The sequence below is a fragment of the Sphaerodactylus townsendi genome, linkage group LG03 (assembly GCF_021028975.2).
Source record: "Sphaerodactylus townsendi isolate TG3544 linkage group LG03, MPM_Stown_v2.3, whole genome shotgun sequence".
NCBI lineage: Eukaryota > Metazoa > Chordata > Lepidosauria > Squamata > Sphaerodactylidae > Sphaerodactylus > Sphaerodactylus townsendi.
In genome coordinates, this window is record NC_059427.1 from 157,533,378 (window position 1) to 157,555,710 (window position 22,333).

The 22,333-nt window shown below is 45.6% G+C and overlaps 1 protein-coding gene across 4 annotated transcripts in view; it reads right to left on the minus strand.

Moving 5' to 3' along the window:
* The window catches only part of ZNF385A (zinc finger protein 385A), a 238,716-nt gene that overhangs the window by 141,180 nt on the left and 75,203 nt on the right, over positions 1 to 22,333 (minus strand). Inside the window, exon 2 of one of the 4 annotated variants that reach the window (XM_048489925.1) lies at positions 22,106 to 22,278. The exons of the other annotated variants lie outside the window; for them this stretch is intronic. The gene's annotated coding sequence lies outside the window, so the exon portion shown is untranslated. The remainder of the gene's footprint in view (positions 1 to 22,105; positions 22,279 to 22,333) is intronic. 4 annotated transcript variants of the gene reach the window in all.

Genomic DNA, 22,333 nt, shown 5'->3' on the forward strand with positions numbered 1-22,333 from the left:
TGAACCAGGGACGTTCTGCGTGCAAAGCAGACACTCTTCCACTAAGCCATGGAACCTATCCAGCTTTAGTGTTTTATTCCAGTACCATCCGCCAATGCAGATTTAACCAACAATAACTTTCATGTTGAAATTAAAATGGATGCTCTGATGGGGGGGGGGGGGGGGCTTGCATTCTTCATCAGTAGCTAGACACAGGAAGATTTAACCCGTGAGGCTTTTCCCAGCAAGACACAGTGACAGGAAAAAGCTTCACCTGCTTGTTACCTTGGCGCCAGATTCAGGGAACTTTTCCAGGGAGTAGCAGAGTATATCAGGCACTTCTCCAAAGAGATTTCCTGCATCCCTGCAGATCTGGCCCGAAAGTAGCACAGCTTCATGAATCACAGCAAATTAATTGTCAAACGAAACTATCGCAGCAAACTAATGTTCATGGTTGTTTTTAAAAAGTAATATATTTTAACAACCTTCCGGAAGGTGTAAAATGAAAAACGCCTCTTTCCCAGTCTACCCCAGAAGCAAAAGCCTATTAAGTCAGCTGGGGGGGGAGGGGGGGGTTGATTTTCAGCCAGCAGACCAGAGGCCAGATGCACACACACATACAACACACAACGCACACCTCTCCCCTCCCTATAAGCATAACTGCCTGGCTGGGAACAGAAGCACACGAAACAAATTACTTCCCCAGTAATGGGCTTTGCCGACCCCTTCACTCTTTCAAATGAATTATTCGACAGGCATTCAGGGCCAGACTGCAGCAAGAGCCAGAAAACCAAGGCCAAGGGAAACAGACACACACATACACACACCATACCGGCAAGAGTGTGTGAAGGAGCTTTCATACACACACCACAGCCAGCAACAGCCAGGGCAAATTGGACCAGGGAGACTAGGCCCTAAGGCCAAAATGCCCTTCCCGGTGGCCCTGTGACGGCACAATGAAAACAGAGAAAAGCAGCCACTCACTCAAAGTGCCAGAACAGGAGTGAAACTTCTGGGTTCGAAGCCCTGGTCAGCCATGAGCTCAGGGCCTACTGACACATTCGACAGGGAATTTGTGTACGGATCTCCCAGCATTCAACAGGTGCACGAGGGGGGCGGGGAATGATTCTGATAGGCACTGTGACACAAAGGGACACAAGTAGAGGTGGCTTTTTCCTCCCCATCAAGTCATGGCTGACTTATGGCAACCCTGTAGGGGTCTTCATAGATGTTCAGAGGTGGTTTGACACTGCCTGTCTCTCTGTGTCATGCTCCTGGCATTCCTTGGCCTCCCATCCAAATATTTGCCAGGGTAGAGGCTGAGACTGACACAAGTTTCCATGACAGAGTTGGGATTCGAACCATGTACGCTCTACTGTTTTCCTGATCAAGAACAGAAGAAGAGAAGATGTAGTCTCCCAAGGTCATTTTTTTAACCACAGCATGCGTGTGTTGAAAGTACTGTACTGTACACCCAGCCCAATTTGGGAACCCGTATGCCTGACGGATTAAAAACAAAACACTAGGGGCTTTCCAGAGGTCCTGAACCAGCTGTACCTACCTGACAGGACTGTTGAGAAGATGAAGGTGAATTACGTATGCCATTCTGACTTCTTTGGCAGAAGGACAGAATCTTTAAAAAAAATGTCACATACAAATAGTACACCACAGATGAACTGCAAACCAAAGCTCCACCAGAAATGTTACAGACAAGAGTTTCCCAGATGACTCCTGCCAGATCCTGTCAATTAGAATCTAGCACTGCTCTAGGCACGCAGGTTCCCTCCTCTGTCCTCTGGTCGAACACATGCAAACACACTTCCTTTTTTACCACTGTTCTTTCCCTAAACCATAGAGGTGACTCATCTAAGGGGTAGGCTATGCATCATGTGCAAATGCTTGTGAGAAAGCCACAATGTTGGTGTGTTTTTTTTAATAAAGAGCAACCTCTGAAGACTGTAAAGAGGGAGGAATGCTCGAGTGATTATGGACCCAAACCACAATCTGTATCCATACTGGGGATAGGGTAGGATATAAATTTAATAAAATAATATGGATTATCCCCCATAAAAGGGGGGGGGGGTATTTTGAGAATTAAAAAGCCGATGGGCTGAGTATCTCATTCCCTTTGACTCCTTTGCTCGAATTTACAGCCTCCCAAAGTTGCTTTTCATTTTTAAAAAACTGAGACTTCGTTATGTATATTTGCATTTAGTTTGCCTCTAGAGAAAACTACAGTCTACTACTCATATAGCAGAATCATGAGAGTTAACTGGACTGCACCATGTCACAGTGCAGACACAGAATGTGTTGCCTTTTCAAATGCTCCCCAATGCAAGCTGTCACTTCCTGTCTGAATTGGCACAGTCCATTTAATCACTGCTTCCTTCCAACCAGTTGCACCTGCAAAGCAGACCTGAGTAGGGTTGTGACCTCCACGTTGGGAAATTCCTGGAGAATTGGGGGGGGGGGTGGAACCTGGAGAGGGACCTTAGAACAGGGGTCTGCAACCTGCGGCTCTCCAGATGTTCATGGACTACAATTCCCATCAGCCCCTGCCAGCATGGCCAATTGGCAGGGGCTGATGGGATTTGTAGTCCATGAACATCTGCCATGAACATCTGCTGATGGGATTTGTAGTCCATGAACATTTGTAGTCCATGAACATCTGTCCATGAACCCCTGCCTTAGAAGAATAGAACGCTATAGGGTTCCCTTTCCAAAGAAACCATTTTCACCAGGGAACTGGACTCAGTAGTCTGGAGATCTATGAGATCTCCAGGCCCCACCTGGAGGTTAGCAACCCAAGGCCTGAATCCCATTAACCAATGTTTCCACATATCTTGAAAAAGACCATTCTCTTCTGCATTCTCCCAAGCAGAAAGCAGTGTGTTTGGCCATGGAGAGAGAGGGAAGACCAGAAAGGCAACAACCCAAAAATGGTAGATTAGACAGTTAGCTTTCTGTACACCTTAACTTGATGCTCTGTACCTTATACATCTTATACTATACACCTTAGACGTAACAGATATTACAGCCTTCCAGCTCCACTGGCACCTTAGACTATAATTAACTGAACAGGAGCACTACTGGGTAATAAAAAGGAGACTGTAAGGCTGTTGCCTCTAGGGGCCTACTTAAAGGGACAGGGTCTAACTAAAGTTCCCTCCCACAGAACACTATACAAGAAGAACTAAACCCATTGTAACTAAAGGGACAACTGAGACTTAAGAAATAGTAAGAGCTTCTCTGGGGGCATGACAGAATGCCTGGATTCAGCCAAGCTTGAGCTAACATTTGGTGCAAAAACCCACAAGTGGCACAATCCAGCATCAAGACACTGTTCCAAGCAGGTCCAGAGCAGCACCTTTGCAAAACCAAATGACTTTTTAAAGAATAGCCTGCTGCATCACAAACAGCTGCCATCCTGTAAAGCGGTTGCATACCTCAGAGCCAAAGGGGAAAAGATCAGAGTGGTGACAGCTCAAATGTGAGATCTTAATGACATTTTGGTCACTTATAGTGCCTGTTCTGTTAATGCATCCCAAAGCACTTGTGACCCAGAGACAAAAAGTGTTTCACTGGCATTGTGGCCAACCTTCATCATGAAATAGAAAAGGCCTGCCGCCTGCATGGGGGTTTCTGTGGGATTTGGTGATTTATAGAATAGTGTGTGCAGCATGATCTATCCGATACCCAGACTTCTGAATAGACATTTGGAGGTGGGCACAGAAGATGGAAACACAGAGACCCCCAAAAGTATATTTTAATGATGCAACAATTGGCTAGGGTCACTGCGAAAGGCAGTTTCCTGCTTTGTCCTGGGGGGCAATGTCCAAAACGCTGCTCTTGGACCTGGCAAGAACTGGAGCCAGGCTGCATCTTCAAATATGTCACATCAAAATGAAGGTGAGGATTGCATAACTGAATGTCCCGGCCCCCCCCCCCCCCCGCCCGCATCAAGCATACTCTGATCTGCATTTCACATTATTAATGTTGCAACTGGAGGCGTGTGCATGCCCCACTCCAAAAATAAAGACATGGGGAGAGCGCATGCACTCCTCCTTTGCATGTTAATGATAGGTTCAAATACAAAATGTGCATTTGACTAGCCCGTTTTATCTTTGCGTATGTAATCAATACGTGGAGGCCTAATGTGTCCAGGAGAAAGGCCTTTGCCTAACTTTCCAGGTTCATTTTCATTGTGGGGAGGGACAGAGGAAGCATTCAAACTGAGGCCCCACACCTCACCTGAAATCAAGGGGTGCAGTCTTAAGAGGAGGAGGAGGAGGAGGAGGAGGAGTTTGGATTTATATCCCCCCTGGTAACTGTAAATGTGGGCCATTTGCTAAATGTTATATTTGTTGATGTCTCATGTGTTTCAATGGTTTCATGTATGTTTTATGTTCAATGGGATTTTTAAAGAAGGAAATTAATAAAAAGTATTTTAATAGGATTTATATCCCCCCTTTCTCTCCTGTAGGAGACTCAAAGGGGCTTACAATCTCCTTGCCCTTCCCCCCCTCACAACAAACACCCTGTGAGATGGATGGGGCTGAGAGAGCTCCGAAAAGCTGTGACTAGCCCAAGATCACCCAGCTGGTGTGTGCTGGAGTGCACAGGCTAATCTGAATTCCCCAGATAAGCCTCCACAGCTCAAGCGGCAGAGTGGGGAATCAAACCCGGTTCCTCCAGATTAGAATGCCCCTGCTCTTAACCACTACGCCACTGCTGCTCCAAGAGAGGTGCAACCAAGGCATTGTTTGGATCCTGCACTCTCATTTCACAGTAAGGTTCCTTTACGACAGAGTTATCCTTTGTGGCCAAACCACTGCAATTGCAAATAACTGTCATAGTGCAGGACCCAAAGTGTGGCTGCCACCCAAACGATACTTCTCTGCATGTTGATTCAGCTCTTATTGGAACAAGTCACTCTCTTCCCACCCCGCAAGCATGGGAGCAGCAGATTAGAGAACGGTAAGTGGCTCCAGCTTTGCCCTTCCTGGTAGGGGTGATCCTATCTGCATATAGGTACCCTATGGAGAAATGATGCAAAGGGAGCCTAGAGATGATACTGCTTTGACTCATCTCCAAACTGGTTGGGGCAAGTTCTTGGCAGTCCAGAAAACACAACATTTAATAGCATGATAAGGTGCGAACACAACTAAAGCCTCCACACAGTATGCTGAGGAACCCATTTAATTCTGAAGCAATCGAACAGGCCAGATAAACTGCTGCAGCAACCAGGAAATTAGGAGAAAAATGAGTCCCTGTGATAAGGCTAAAAAGGAAAGGTATTGTATTCTGCATATGCTTAGAGCAGCAGTTCTCAACCTGTGGGTCACGACCACACTGGGAGTCGAACGACCCTTTCACAGGGGTCGCCTAAGACTTAGGAACCGAGACGCAAATAATTTTATGGTTGGGGGTCACCACAACATGAGGAACTGTATTAAAGGGTCGCGGCATTAGGAAGGTTGAGAACCACTGGCTTAGAGGATCTCTTATTCTCAATCTTTGGTGTGGAGAAAAAATCCAGCCCATCCCATATCGGAAAACCAACAACCAGGATTAGACGGCCAATCCTGCCTCCCTTCAAAAAGCTTCCTCAAACTGCAGGAAGAAACCACTCCATGTTTGTCTCTAAATGCTAAACACTGAAGAGAGAGTGGAACATTTGCCCAAGAAAATTTGCAGTTTGAAAAGGGATGCTTAATCCTTCACCTTCGATTCTTCCTGGCTGTTTTTTCTAGTTCCCCTGCAGTCAGCTCCAAGATGGTATGTTGTTGGGGAAAGGGATTGCAGGAGAGAACTGACGGTACTTCCATCTCTCCTCCACAAATATTCACTCCTGAAGGGGGAAAATGCTGGGGAAACATGTTTGTGTATACAATGAACACTGGATGGAGGTTTTAAATGTGAAAGAAACCACCAAAGACTGTAGGAAAAAATAAGAATGAATCACAAGTACTTTGTCTAGCTCAGGGGTCTGCAACCTGCAGCTCTCCAGATGTTCATGGACTACAATATCCCATCAGCCCCTGCCAGTAACTCAAAGAAATGAGACTGCAGAGGAATTTCTCTGGCAGGGTCTAGGTGACAACATCCAGTAGTTCAAAGACTATTTAATAACTATTTTCTTTGCTATTTTTCAGCATACAAAAAGGGGGCTTTTTATACTCATCCACATCTGTGATTATCACTCATTCACACAACCATCCGATGAGCCGGACTGGTTCACACTCTATTGTGGCACTAACATTTTCTACCCTATTCGAGTAACAAATAAGACTGGACCTCACATAATCTTCTCCAGTGTATGCATTTAATTTTATTTACTTCATATATACGTTGCTTTGCTTCCCAACACAGACCTAAAACAGCTCACATTGTTCTCCTTTCATACTAACAACAACCCTGCGAGGTAGGCTGGACTGCAAGTGAATGACAAGCCCAAGGCTTGGTGGGCATCAGCAATAATTATCAGGAGTTTGCTCACCATTTGTAAACACCTAGTAAGCCAGTGGTTCTCAAACTGTGGGTCACAACCCCTTTGAGGGTCGAACGACCCTTTCACAGGCGTCACCTAAGACTCTTTGCATCAGTGTTCTCCATCTGTAAAATGGATAAATGTTAGGGTTGGGGGTCACCACAACACGAGGAACTGTATTAAAGGGTCGTGGCATTAGGAAGGTTGAGAACCACTGTAGTAAGCCTTTCAGGGGAAGGCCTCGGCCTCTATGCTCTGTTGTTGGACCTGCAAAGGAACTGGTTGGCCACTGTGCAAGAAAAGATGCTGGTCTAAATGGACCACTGGTGTGATCCAGCAATGCTCTTCTTATGTTCCTGCTCCACTCAGCAAAATTTGAAGCCTTTTTCCTCTGATGCTGACGGGGTTTTCAGCCAGAAGACAAACCACTGAAGATGGAGGACATCTCCTTGCCCTTCAGAAAGGTTTCAGGTTTTGCTAAGCAGAATGATACAGCACGGGATACTGAGTTCTGTTGATTTCCCATGTCCAAAGGCAAATCTCATGCCAGGCTGGTTTTCTTTACAATTGAGAAAAGGGTTTGGACAACCACCTGCTTGTAATGCTTGAGCTATAGTATCTTTGAGGGGAGGGGGCCAGATAGGACAATAAAACCTGGATCCCGCCTAAAATTTTCACTGATGGGGCATAGTGATATTTGTAGATTCCCCTTCGTTCAGTAGGCTTCTAGCGCTCACCCAAAATTTCTCTAAGGGTTCCCTTTCCCCCAGGAACAGCATTTATTATACCGTAATAATAATAAACTTTTAATAGGCATTAATAAAATACAGAAACAAAAACAAGCAGTGCAAAAAATCTGAAATGCAGGGGAGGATCAACATTCCAGAACCTTTCCCAAGAAATCTGCAACAGTCTCCAGCATCGCGGATGAGTTATGATTTAACAAAAAAGAAGTCCAAGGAGTAGAATACCTTAGCAGAGGAGGGATAATACAATGAAAATCCGGTCTAAAATAAGCATATTTGGGACAGTCAAATGAAATGCGCAGCATCGTCTCAAGAGTATTGGTGAAATGAGAGCAAACCCGGTCTTGCACAGGGGTCCTTGAAAAATGCCCTTGAAGAAAGGCTGAGGGGAAAGAGTTGCACCTAGCTCTAATGAGGGTCCACCTTTGTTTAGGATTGAATAGAACCCTTAACTAGCAGACCATTTGCACTTTAGTAGGGATAATACCAAAGTATATAGGTGAGCAGGAGACCCCGGCTCTTTGAACCAAGAGTTGAAGTTCTTGACTAGAGAGATGGGATTTTATAGTTTGCAATATTCCGTTGGGGGCTAACAACATTTCAGGGAGCACTTGGGGGTGGGCAGCAGAGGAGCCGGGGCAGGGAAGTCATGTCCATGAATGGAAATCCTTCCATTCCATCACAGACACTTTAGGATGGATCCAAGCAAATAATTCCCTGGGCACTCCTGAAGTGTCCATGGGAACAAACAACGAGGAATTCTGCAAAGTTTCTTTAACAGTTTAGGAATTCTGGAGAAGACTGGGTAGTGGAACACTATTATACTCCTCAAATACCTGATGGGCCTCCACAAAGAAAAGGGCAGCCTTGTTCTTTGCTGCTCCAGAGGCAAGGTTACAGGAGGGTAAGTTCTATTTGAACATAAAACAACACTTCCAAATGCCAAGAGAAATTCTACAATGGAATTAGTGGAGGGGGGTGGGGGATGCATGCTCTCTCTCCCTGGAGGATGGACAGCCATCTGCTGGGACTGCTCTATGTTTGAACTCCCTGCTGAATAGGGGGGAGCAACTAGATGGTCCATAAGATCCTTTATCGCTCTATGCTTCTACCGATGTAGTACTCACAAGTTTAAGCCATGAACTCCCCAGTTCAAACTGTAGTCATGAAGACATTTTTCCTCAGAATGAGCAGCGTGCAAATGAAGGATAGCTATACTGACCTACTTTTCATCAGTAGGTATAGGGAGTGTTAAAATCGGGCACATGAAGAACTGTCATAATTATGCTGTTTATCCTGCCACCACATCCAGTAAACACTATAAAAACCACCATACAAGCCTGCCATTGATCCCATCCTTTCTCAGAGCTTCCTTTGAGGTGCCGTTCATGTGCACCCAGCAATGAAGAGGAGAAGAAGAAGAAGAAGAAGAGTTTGGATTTATATCCCCCTTTCTCTCCTGCAGGAGACTCAAAGGGGCTGACAATCTCCTTGCCCTTCCCCCCCTCACAACAAACACCCTGTGAGGTAGGTGGGGCTGAGAGAGCTCCAAGAAGCTGTGACTAGCCCAAGGTCACCCAGCTGGCGTGTGTGGGAGTGTACAGGCTAATCTGAATTCCCCAGATAAGCCTCCACAGCTCAGGCGGCAGAGCTGGGAATCAAACCCGGTTCCTCCAGATTAGATACAAGAGCTCTTAACCATCTACGCCACTGCTGCTCAGAGTGTCACTGAGCACATGCAAAGTACATTCTCCTCAACAGGGAAAATCCACAGCTGAACCTAAACACCTGAGGTTAGAAAGCAGGGCAACATTCAGGCCTGGTCTTGGCGCCTCTTTTTCTCATTACTCACAACTTATTCCCAATAATTAGAGGTTGTAGAATCCAGGATTGCCCATAGCTAACCAGTAAACTAGATGCTAGCTAGCTAGAGGATGGAGGGAGGGAGGGATAGAGGATAGAGGGGAGAGGGAGGGAGAGGGAGAGAGAGGGAGGATGGAGGCATAGATGGATAGATAAGGGTTCACAACAAGTAATAAATGTACACTTTATCGCACTGGCCTAAATCTGGACCTGGTTTGCCGTTGGATTACTGGCAACTGTTCACCCTGATCATTTTCTCTTCTCAGTAAAGCAACTCCAAGAAGCCCTTCAATTCCCTTTAAATCTTGGCGTGCCATTCTCTTCACATGCCAGCTATTCCAGCATCCTATCCTTCTCTCCAACATATCTTAAACTTAAAGGATTTGAGTTTCTTTTTCAAAGAGCCATCTAAGGTTGTGCAGTGCACACTAAGAGGCAGACCCCTGCTTCAGATAAACGATACCCACGACCCCCCTTTGCTATTAGACAGTCCATGTCCTTCAGCTACGGCTACATACAGCATTCCCAGACTGCTCCGATCCTGTTTGCTACAGCAGCTCTGACCATCCGTTACCACTGCAGTGTGGGCTCAGTGACACAAGGTCACAGCAAAGTCATGCTGGCAAATCTGTGCACTGGCCCCCTCTGCTCCCTTCCCGGGACTGAGCAGATCTGACTGCTGTGGCTTCCTGTCTCTAGAGGCAGAGAAGATTTTACCACAGCTGAAAAAATCTGGGCAATTGTTACAAACCAACCCACAAATAAGATCCTGCTTAGGCGATAAAAATAACCACTAAAGCTGTGGCTACCTGGTTACATAAAGGCCGACCGGGTGCCTGGCTCAGCCTCAGACAGACACAGGGTGGGGGTGGGGGAGAGCAGATCCAGCTGGGATCCTACGTTCTCACGGAGCATCTTGCAATAAACGGCAGGGAGAATCAGAGCATAGCAAACAGCAACCTTGATCAAGGATCTTGCCTGTAGCAACGGCCCGCGCTCAAAGCCGGTTCTCTCAGTCACATCTGAGAAGGACACACATTTGAGATCCCTTGCCTGTTCAGCCATTCTGGCCCATTCACAAGCACGGCGATTAAAAGGGGCAGCCAGAACCATCTGCGTGGCCGCTGTGCAGAATCAACCAGAAGTTCAGCCTACAGGGCATCCATTAAAACAAAGGCTGTCGCAGACATTTCAGGGCTTCTGCATTAATTTTAGGAAATCTAAGTCCTCGCTATATCCTTGGACCCCACTTGCAGAATCAGTTGTGACCATATTTATTTATTTATTAGATTTTATAGACCACTTAACCCCCAAAGGGCTCTGGGCGGTGTACAATATCAGACAGTGCATAATAAAATACAAGTTATAAACACTGAACGTTAAAATCCCTTAAAAACACAATAGCAGCATTATCATAAAACCCACATTAATCAATCAATGGCATCCGATCCTAAAGCTGGGAGGGGATCAACAATGCCAAAAATAAAGATGGAATACAGGGCAGTGCCAGAGATGGTATAAAATCTAGTGCGGGGGCATCAAAAGGAGGCATACAGCCTGATCATACAGAAGTACCCCAAGGCAAACTAAAACGTGCAGCGTCACAAGGATAGGATTGGAAAGCAATATTTTAAGAATCAAACCTTTAGGTGACGGGGCGCGCTGACCCCAGGACCTTTTCAGCCCTGCCAAAAGAACAGCGCGCACCCACCCACCCCCCACTCGCCACCTCCCCCTTCCAGCTCAGCTCTGAAACAGGCTACTCCAAAGTCCAGCAAGGATACAGTAATAGGTTGGCAGCCAGAGGGCCATGAGCAATAACCACAAGCAGAATACTGTGCAGTGAAGTAGGTGGGGAAGAATACAAAATGGGCTCTTTCCAATTCAGAATAAAATTGACAATGTTCCTATCCCTGGCAATGCAGGATAATCTGAAGGCTGCTAAAAAGGATAGGCCAAACAGCAGGCTGCACTCTGCCTCCTCGCAGTGGCCTTTTATGAAGGGAAGATTGGCAACTTTCAAACCCCACTGATCTGACTCTGCATTTGACTCCTCTAACAATAGGACCCTCGGGTGTGACTTGATTGGGAACTATAGCAAACAAATTGCAAAGGTAAACACAGCTGGGAAATTGACCCATGTGGCTTTGGTTTGCACTTTCTTGTATGCAGCATGCAGAAGGTTTGCCAAAGGGTAGCCATGTTTGTCTCTTGGGAGAAAAAAAGAAAAAGCAAAGCAACAGATTGTTGTAGGCTCTTTAAAGACCAACACATTTATTACTTTTACTAATACAAGCCAACTTTGCCAGATCTATTGGCTCAGGCCCATATATTTGTTATTCTTTAAGTTGCTAAAGAATTCCAGCACACAGGCAAAATAGTTTGTTTTTGGAAACAACCAAATGTTGTCCCAGTAAATCTCCCTGAAAACAAATTAATGTGGCAATTGTTTTTCTTTCATTCTGACTTCTCAGGAATTCACATGGGCTGATGTGATACGCAGAACACATATAGAAGGACCAAAACACAGCCCTATTCTGTTCATAGAATAAGACTGGCAGCTGAGCTGGAGGGGAAAAAATGTTGTCCCTTTTACGAGGTTTAATGGGATGCTATTAACCAGGTGATGTTCTTTACCTCCCTGCCATGAAAAGCTTCAGTTACCTATTTCTACACATGAAGGAGAGTGGCTTTTTCTACCCCATTTTTCTCAACTGTAAGGAGTCTCAAGGTGACTTTCAAATTCCTTACCTTCCCCACAACAGACATTTCTGTGAGGTAGGTGGGGCTGAGAGAGTTCTGAAAGAACAGCGACTAAGCCCAGGTCACCCAGCAGGCTTCATGTGTAGAAGCGGGGAAACAAACCCAGTTCACTAGATAAGAGTCTACTGTTCATGCAAAGGAGTGGGGAATCAAACCCAGTTCTCCAGATTAGAATCCGCCACTCTTAACCATTTTTTCCTGGCATTTTTTTCCAGTCCGGTTTGCAACACTATCCCAGAGTGGTGTTGGGGAAGTCCAAAACCAGATGTCATTCTTTTAGTCTGGTCTCACAGCATATGCAATTGGGCACTGAATGTGCAATTCAACTACCCAAGAATCTTAGCTTTCAATGTTTAAAAACAAACTCAAGTTTCTAGCCCTCACTCGTTACGAGATACTGTTGAAATTGTTCATGTAAGATTTCATGAAATCTCAGAAGCTGCAAGCAGACCAGGATTTACTGTTATCCCGCCTAGTTCTTCCCACCCCCTCACAATTAGTAGTAGACTATACAATGCTGTGAGCTGGCATGGCATAGCGGTTAAGAAAATGAGAAGTGACCTAGGAGATCCTCAGTTCAAATGTCACTTTTGCCAGAAATTCCATAGGCAGCCTTAGGCAAGTCACTCTTTATGAGCCCCACCCACCTGCAATATAGGGATAATGCTGGCCTACCTTGCAGGACTGTTGTAAGTGACACAAAAAGAGGTATACAGACACTAAGTAGCATCATCATAGGCAAACATGGTTAATTAGTTCAGTATATGCAAGCTGTAGAACGTACAGGGTTTTTGGAACAAAATTAAAGTTCCCGCAACACACTGCTTTCAGGTTTTCAGGGCAGAATATATGCACCATTACTCAGGAGTAAGCCCAAGTGGCTTCAGTAAGATTTACTTCCAAGTAAGTGTGCACAAGACTGTTGCCTGAAAATGAAATCCTAAGCAGACCTCAGTGGACTTAGACGAGTGTAACTCTGCTTAAGATTGAAGTAAATAAGATGAGACATTCAGGTGCATTTGGTACCCCAAAAGGTAAAACACATGAGGTAATGTCACTTCACAACATTTACCAGGCAAACTATGTTTATGGGGCGGTTTGACCCTGCCTTTCTCAATTGCCTACACTTTATCCTCTGTAAGATGGATACTCATTTTGCCAACCTTGGAAGGCTAAATCAACACTGAGTTGGGTATGTGAAACTGAGGCCCCTTCCGCACATGCAGAATAATGCACTTTGAATCCATTTTCAATTAACTTTGCAGCTGGATTTTGCTGTGCAAAATAGCAAAATCCACTTGCCAACAATTGCAAAAGTGGATTGAAAATGGATCATTTTGCAAGTGCAGAAGGGGCCTGACTTCCGGCAGGATCAAACTCAGGTCGTGAGCGGAGTTTTGATTGCAGTAGTGCAGCTTACCACTCTGTGCCACAAGGTTCCTGTTCACCAAAATGTGCTACTGAAATTATTCAAGTCACCACTACAGACCTGGATAGGCGTCCTACATTTAAACAATAATCATAAACCCATCAGTGAATGAATGATAGCACCAGGCATTCAGAAACACATCAGCCAACAGAATCAAAAGGATCCCCTGCCCATTTCAACAGCCTTGGCATTGGTGTCCAACAATCCCAGGCAGATTGACCACTGAATTAATCACCACTTGCTACATCTGCCTTCTGCGCACCCATAGGACACGTTTTTGGGGAAATACATCAAAACTGCAATTTGAAACTGGAAATAATCATGTACCCATCCCAACCTGCAGCAAAAATCAATCCACAAGAACATTGCAACATCAGAAATGAGCAAAAAATTAAATAATAGTCTGAGAAGAAACTGCATGCAGGATATTTCTCAAAATCTAGTTCATAGAGGGATAGAGTAGGATCAGTGGAAAAGGGGGAAGAATTTCCATTCTGGGTAGAAGAAGAATGTCACCTTCTTCTCCAGTATGGGGTATAGTTCTCTGATTATGGTCACCTGGGAGATCTCTGTTCAGCAAGCACTACTCTGCAGAGTACCATTTCTGATGCATTGTGTACTGTGTTACACAAATTGACCTGTTGACCCTTCTGGCTGGGCAGAGAGTTAAATTAGATTATTTCTTAATACAGTTATATCCTGCATTTTTTTCCAGCAAGGAACTCTGCATGGGGTACATCCTGTTCACCGGATACATCCCATTCTGCCACTACTCTGAGCCAAACATGGCGCAGCTTGCATGCTCAAATCCTTCCGCACATGCAAAATAATGCACTTTCAATCCAGTTCATTACCATTGGTTCTGAAGCCGGGTTGTAGAGCCGTGGTCTCAGGATTTTGTGCCTTAACGCTTTCACAGTTTTATCTGTGGCTGGCATCTTCAGAGGTTTATCACAGAGAAAAGTCTGTTTCACACTGTTTTCTCTGTGATACACCTCTGAAGATGCCAGCCACAGGTGCTGGCGAAACGTTAGGAACAAAATCCACCAGACCACGGCCACACAGCCTGGAAAACCCACCAGAACCAGTTGAATCCGGCCGTGAAAGCCTTCGACAATACACTTTCACAATTGTTTGCAGGTGGATTTTGCTATTTAGCACAGGAAATCCAGCCACAAAGTGCGTTGAAAATGGATTGAAAGTGCATTATTCTGCATTTGTGGAAGGGGTCTAAGCCTTCCATCAGTACCATGATGCTTGTCAAGGAAACAGTTTGCTCCGTATACAGCAGCAAAGTCAAACTTGTTATTGCCATTAAATGGTAGCCCATCTGAGATTACCTTCATTACAAGCACTTGAAATCGTGTGCCTTGCAGTGCTGGTGTGCCTTTTAGATATGCAACTGAAAATAAAATAATGTGGGTAACAGTCCTGAAATGCTGTAGAGGTAATCAATTCCCCCCTCACACACTAGTGTCCTTGAACCAGAGAAGGTCCATGATGGTTTAATTATCTGGTAGGGTCTGTGCCATGTCCCTTTAAACAATAAATTCCCTCCTCACACACTAGTGTCCTTGAACCAGAGAAGGTCCATGATGGTTTAATTATCTGGTAGGGTCTGTGCCATGTCCCTTTAAACAATCAATCAATAACACTTCTTACTTTTCCTTGGAGGAGATAATGAATAGTTTTAGGCACAGCATGACTCATGTTCTGAATGCAAAATTTTTGTTCCCAGGGTGCTATAGCATTTGGGATGTAGAGCATGGCAGGAGGGCCAAATTCAGGAATTAGGGTAGGGAACTTTGCTGAACCACACAGCACAGTCTTGTATGGCGGTTATTGTCTTACCCTAGAATACCTGCAAGAACAACTGTGGATCTTGGAAGGATGAGAAAAGTCCTCTCTTTTGAACCAGCAGGCAGAAACACTCTTCAATTCTATGCAGAAATAGAAGCCTATCAGAGACTCATAGTTAGTTGGTAAGCAAGGAAGCTCAAAAGCTCTCCTAACAACCGCTGCAGCTTCTCTGTGAACCCGGGAACTAAACCAGAGCTACATAACGCAAGCATACCACAGACAATGAAAATGCTGACAAACGCAAACCTTAAGACAGACAATTAACACCCTGGCCCACGGCACTCGGCAGGCCTAGCTAGCCATGATGAGGCCAAGAATCACAGAATGCACAGATATCTCATGCACAAGCAGCAGCCGGTAAAGGGGGAAAGAAATCCTTACTTTGTTTTGGGGGTGGGGGGAGGCAGGATGCTGAACATTCTTCCACCACACCCCATGCTAAGGAGTTACATAAATATTATGTAAACAAAGTAGAATGTTGGAGACTGAGATTCCCAAGATTCATTCCCCACGAAGAGCAGACACTTGTGGGTGGCCAACTGTAGGTTGCATGTTTTGAATACATCACCCTCTTTCAGCTAGGGCAGCACACGGCATAGATGAGAATGGGCAAGTTCAGCACTCCACCCTACGTCCAAGAAGTAGCTACCTCAGCACTGTGGTTCCTTCGAAAAACAAGAAACAATGCCAAGTAGAAGACTTCAAAACCTTCGTGATGTGGGGTCTCCTAACCCATGCAGCTTGGAACCTTTCAACTTGTGTCCAGGGAGCACCAAAAACTTTCAAGCCGGACAGAACTGTTCTTCAGGCAAAAGAGTTTTCTGAAATCAAACACTTGGCACTCTACCAACATTGTCTAATTAAAAAGGCACCTGAAAAAACGGCTGTTGAGAGTTTCCTGGACTGTGTGGCCATGGTGTGGTGGTTTTTGTTCCTAATGTTTCACACGCATCTGTAGCTGGTATCTTCAGAGGCATGTCACAGTCACATTGTGCCACAGAGGCCCCTTCCGCACATGCAGAATAACGCCCTTTCAGTCCACTTTCAATGCACTTCGCAGTTGTGTGGAATAGCAAAATCCACTTGTAAACAACTGCGAAAATGGATTGAAAGTGCATTATTCTGCATGTGTGGAAAGGGCCAAAGAGAAACACATCGTACCATGACATGCCTCTGAAGATTGCCAGCCACAGATGTGGGCAAAACATCAGGAACAAAAATCCACCAGACCACGATCAGCCAGCCCAGAAAATCCACAACAGCCACTTGATTCCAGCCATGGAAGACTTTGACAATGCAAATACAAGGAACGTTGAGACTGGGAAAAACAGCCGAGAAGGAGCCAGAAAAGGTTCTGAGGTGTAAGAATGTGATCAGGCAACCAATATTTAATTCACAAACAACATATAACATATATGCTTTGAAAAAGTGAAGAGGGGGCTTAGACTTTATCCTGTTTTTCTCGCTTACACAACCCAGGGAGGATGGGGGAGATGTACAAAAATGACAGGGTGCTAATATTCCCATCATATAGAAAGAGAACTGTGGCTGAGAGACACTGCCCCTGAAGGAGACAGCTGCAGAAGAGAGATTCTAAAAAACCAAGGCTTGCAGTGCCTTCCCCCTAACCTGAGGTCATTTGCTCCGTTGCTGCATAGCTGGCTCGGAAAAGGGACATGACAAAAACCCAAGGGTCAGGGCCTGCTGATCATTGCTTCTTGACGAGCCCTGCTACATCCTCAATTAACCCTGTTTCCCAGCTGGACTTAGCAGCTGGGGGATTATTACAGGCCTCACAGAACTGGTGTAGCAAAGCCTCAGGTCAGCCAAGCCTTTCCTGCTCCCATATTCATCCCCCCCCCCCACCCGCCACCAACTCCCCGTGCTGTACAAGAAAACAAACATTTTAAAGGCAATCAGGACTAGGCCAGAGTCTTGGATTTTACTGTGGTCTTCCACTGCACATTTATGTCTGTTGACTTATCCTTACACTAATGGCTCCTCCGTTGATTGACAAGAGCATTCTCACAGACCAACAGAAAACACTCTTCCTTCTGGACAATGGCTCAAGAGAAGTCTTTGAGTTGACTGCCAGGTTCCTCTGTATTATAATTGAAAGGCGCTCTTAATGTAACTTTTGAAACATTTTATTCAGTTTTTAAGTCATCATTTGAGAGGATTTTCTAATATGGATCCCAATCCAATCCATCCAATCCAAAAACCATTTTAGACATAAAACTGGAAGTACCGAACATTCCAGGTACTATAACAGGATCATTGTTACACATCATGTAGGACACGGATTAAAAATGTGGCAACTGCTTCCGAAATTTCTACATTAGAGCTGTTCAATAGCTTAGACATTTTTAGTTTGTCTAAGAAAAACATAAATTCTGAAGGTAATAAAGTTCCCAGGTCGGTTCTAATACCATTATACCTTGAACAGTAAAGCAGGATATGAGGAATTGAGTCCATAGTGTAGGGACAGTACCGACAACAATGCTCACTTCGTGGGATGTTAACAACCTTGAAGATAGACTGAAGGGAATGAGTTGAACCTTGCTCTGGTCATGACCCATCTACACTTATAGTTGACAAGCTGTTCTAAATATACAGCAGGGCTAGATTGTGATCCCAAAGTATAGGGGGGAACAAGAGCTTTGCGCAGTACTCAAGATATAATTAGACGCAGCCCAGTTTCCATTTGGTTGTATGGTCAGTTAGTTCTATCAGCATTCTCTCCTGACGTTTCGCCTGCATCTGAGGATCCTCTGAAGATGCCAGCCACAGATGCAGGTGAAACGTCAGGAGAGAATGCTGCTAGAACATGGCCATACAGCCCGGAAACCAAACAGCACCCCAGTGATTCCGGCCGTGAAAGCCTTCAACAATACAGAAATTGGTATTCTTGGTCACACCGTCTGGTCTTTAGACGATGGTAAATCTCTGTGATAATATGGATCCCTATTTTGTTATATGTTCTTTTATAAATTTGTATTTTTTTTAAAAAAAACATGTACTGTTGTTGCTAACTGAATGCCATTAAAGGTTTCAGTTCAGAATTATCCTTACATAAATTATTCTGTTTCCAGCGCTTCCCCCATCCCACGCCACTCAAATCTGTAGTGGGGGGGAGGTGGGACTCAGTGGCCATTTTCAGACCATGTACTGCCGCTCCCAGAATCCTCTGCAGCATGCAGAAGCTCCACGGCAGTCAAGTCCATGTGGAATGAGAACCACTAAGAGAATCCCATCGGCTTAAAGATGGACAGAAGAGCAAGACAAGATATATCCTAGTGATGAAGCAACAGGTAAAATATCCCCGGGAGAAGGATTTAATGCACAAAAGCAACAGGAAACCTTGACCGCATGAAGTTTAGAAGCCTGTTCGCTTTTCTTTTAGTTGTATACCTCACTTCCACAGAAAACCTACTTGAGCAAGAAGTAGATCCTGAGGGCTCCAACTCCTCCATTTTCTGTCAAGACCAATGAGAAAGGGATTCAGAGCTGCCTTCAACAGTCATGGAGAACAGTTTCCCTCACAAGACCTAGCAGCCATGAAGGACAGGCCAGAGGTCTAGTGGTGGAAGATGCTGTCTCGTCACAGCCAACTTATGGTAACCCAATATGGTTTCACAGCAAGAAACTTACACAGGTGATTTACATTCTCAGGGGCCTACCACCCAGGGGGACATATGGGGTCAAATGTCCCCAGGCTGTGGCCATTTAGTCACGGGGTGAATCACCCCCACACCATTCCTCCTTCTCCCCGGGTCCATACACTAATTTCAAGACCTGGTGCAAAAAAACATTGTTTGGTTGTGGTAAGGGAGGGCAGCTGCCCATACCAGGGGGAGGGGGGGCAAAAAAATCAGATTTTGCACCGGGCTAAATTTTCCCTAGATATGCCTCTGTTTCCTCTGCATAGCAACCCTGGACTTCCTCGTGGGTCTCCCATCCAACTACTAACCATCCAAATACTAACCATCCAACTGCTTAGCTTCTGAGACCCAAGGCCCCAAAAGATCCTGGAAACTCTGATCAGCCTCAAAGATGACATGGATCCAAGGCAAATTTGCTACCAAGTTTCAAACCAGTGTGAACAGCTGAGCAAACTGTGACAGAGATTCGCTCCCGGAAGGCTGCAAAAGGGGGTCTGTGGCTTCTTTGAGAGCCTTGTGCATTTATTTGTTTTTTGCAAGAGGGAGGACTGAAAAGTTACTCGGGAGCCAGGCACATGTGGCAGAAAGATGACAACTTCACACACAAACACACATGCTTCTTTTGATGTCCCTGAGCCTAAAGCCACAAAGTTCTTGCCGTGATGACTTCAGACTCCCACATCTGCTAGATTGGTCCCACATCTGAGATCCCCAGCGCTCGGTTCTCTTGAAGCAACTTTGTCTTCCCATCCAGAATCCAGAGCTGAGATTCTTGGACTTGATAGAGAATGACAGAAACCAAGTGGGCTACGTTTATGTAACAGTGTCATCGGCCTGGAGAGAAAGCTGAAGGAGCTCCAAAGTGGGGGGGAGGGGGGATGAGGCTGTACTGAGCAGTCCTCTCCTCCCCCAAGGCTAATGCATGAGACGCTGGCGGCTTGTCACCTTGCTCCTGGCTGATCTTGCCCAACCCCCACCCCCACCCCGCACTTTGCTCCTTACCACTTCATGAAGCAGGTAGGGGGCAAGGCAGATATATGGCCACCGCTCAAGCATTCAGACAGCAAAGTTCCTTTTCCAAACACAAGCCGAATAAGACCCGTCTCGAAGAGGGCATCCTCAAAACAACCAGCCGTTGGCATTGTCAACAGCAAAGCGATGCCAAGGACAGATTTTATTGAGAAATCATTAGTGATGCTGCCGCGGTGGGCCAACACATCGGGTTGGTTTCTCCCTGCCAACCTTAGCAAAGACAGCCAAATCCATTCTGGGCTTCAATGAGCTTGGGAAGGAATAAGCTTGTATTAGCTTGGCCGGGACCAAAAAAAAGAGGAGATGGCTTTTGGGAAGAAAGGAGTCCCGCAGCTCTCTCGATAAACTGATAGTGACCTTCCTGATGGGGAAGATCTGCTGCACCACAATGGAGCCCGCCAGAGACCACTGTTGCATGCTTGGCCTTCTATGGCTGCATTTCACAGTGCATGTTGATCGCCTTCTCTGCACTGCACTCCAGTATTTCCCCACTCCCCCTGTTCCAGTTAGCTGCTGTCATGGCTTGTTGAGTCCAGATCCTCTCCCTTGGCCCGGCTGCACCCGCTGCCTTCCTCATCCGAGAAACTACAGAACTGCTCATCGCTTGCATTACTGTCACTCCGCTGTATCTCACAGGTCTGTATTCCTCTCGCCGGAGGCACTCTGTGCCCTGCGAGCACCTTAGTGGATGTATCTGTCATGGCAGCCCTGGGTGTGTTTCTTATTTACTGCACGGGTACCTTTCTAATAAATCTCCTCGACACATGCCTGTGGGGCATCATAGAATCATAGAGTTGGAAGGGGCCATACAGGCCATCTAGTCCAACCCCCTGCTCAATGCTGGATCAGCCTAGGAGTTGTAGGGAGGCATCCCATGGTACCTCCAGATAGTACCATGGACCATCACTTTATCAGCCCCTGCCAGCATGGCCCATACTGACAGGGACTGATGGGAATTGTAGTCCATGAACATCTGGAGTCCCATAGGTTCACCACCATGGGCCTAGAGTATCCCAGACAACTGTTTGTCCAATCACAGCTTAAATACTGCCAGTGCAGAAAGAACTTTCGGATAAGGACCATGTGAAGCTCTTGTTGGCAGATAAGAATAAAGCAATCACATCTACGACGGCTCATTTCCTATCTATAAAAATGGTTGACAGATTTCACTATGCCTATCATAACATCAAGTCGAAGACATAAGTTGTTCCCTTGCCGTAAACGAACTTTTAATCTGTTTATGATTTCCTTTTATGTATTTCGCTAATTATTTATAAAATGCCATTATAGGTTTTTGGTTTGTTTTGATGCTGCCAGTGAAGGGGAGCTCCCCTCCTCACTAGGCAGCTGATTCCACAGTTGCACAACGCTTATGGTAATTTTTTCCCCTAATACCAGTCGAAACCTTTCTTTCTGTAATTTATACCCATCATTCCAAGCCGTATCCTCCACCGCCAGCAGGAAAAACTCTCTGCCCTCCTTTGAGTGACAGCCCTTAAATACTTAAAGGTCAGTATTGTCTGCTCAGGGTGGCAGATGCTCCCCGGGGACTCAGGCTGAGGTCTTTTACATTACCTACTACCTGATCCTTTTGCTTGGAGATGGCAGAAATTGAGTCTGGGACTTTCTGCATGCAAAGTTGATGCTCTACCATCAAGCCATAGCTCCTCCCCACCATGGTTCACTCCACTGCTGCCCCATATTATCAACCATTTTTATAAACCCCCTAACTTGTCATCTGCAAACCTCTGCAATGGCAGCTTCCAGCACACATACTAATGTCATCTGCTGTGCCATTTGCCCAGTGAAACCAGGTTTGTGCTGGCATGCAAGAGGCAACTCCAAGTTGTATAGCCCTGGTCATCCAGAAAAAGCTGTTCATTTCACAATGTTCATTGGTTCGAATGGTCAGAAATTTAGTAGCATTTTCTCCTGGAAGTTTTGCCTGCAACTGTGGCTTTAAATTTTCAGAGAGAGGATCCTGTTAAACATCAGGAGAAATAAGCATTGGAACACGGGCTATACAACCTCCCCGAAAAACCTTACAACACTCTGGTGATTCCGGCTGTGAAAGCCTTCGACAATACAATGCCCTCAATTGCAACATCTCTGTCAGACAGTGTCAAGATCTCCCAGGGTTGGGGGAGAATTGTTGAGCCATGAAACGGAACCACAGCAACATGTCCGAGAGCCGGAATGAAAGCCCGCCGTGCATTGCAACACCAGACGGTGGAATCTTTCTGCAGCATTTTTCACCCCAAGGGGCAAGTCTGGCACCTACCTGGGAAATACCTGGGACACTGTCCAGATTCCTTGTAACACACACAAAAGCTACTTGGCGGTAGGGAACCCAACAGTGGAACAGACAAATGCAGAGGGAGGTGCAGAAAGGAGAAACTGAGGAAAAGTAAAGGAGTTTAAGATGGAGTAGTAGAGGATTCGAAGGAAGCATTTCTGGGAGGGGAAGTAAAAAAGAGAAAGAAGAAGGGATGTGAACACAGACAAGAAG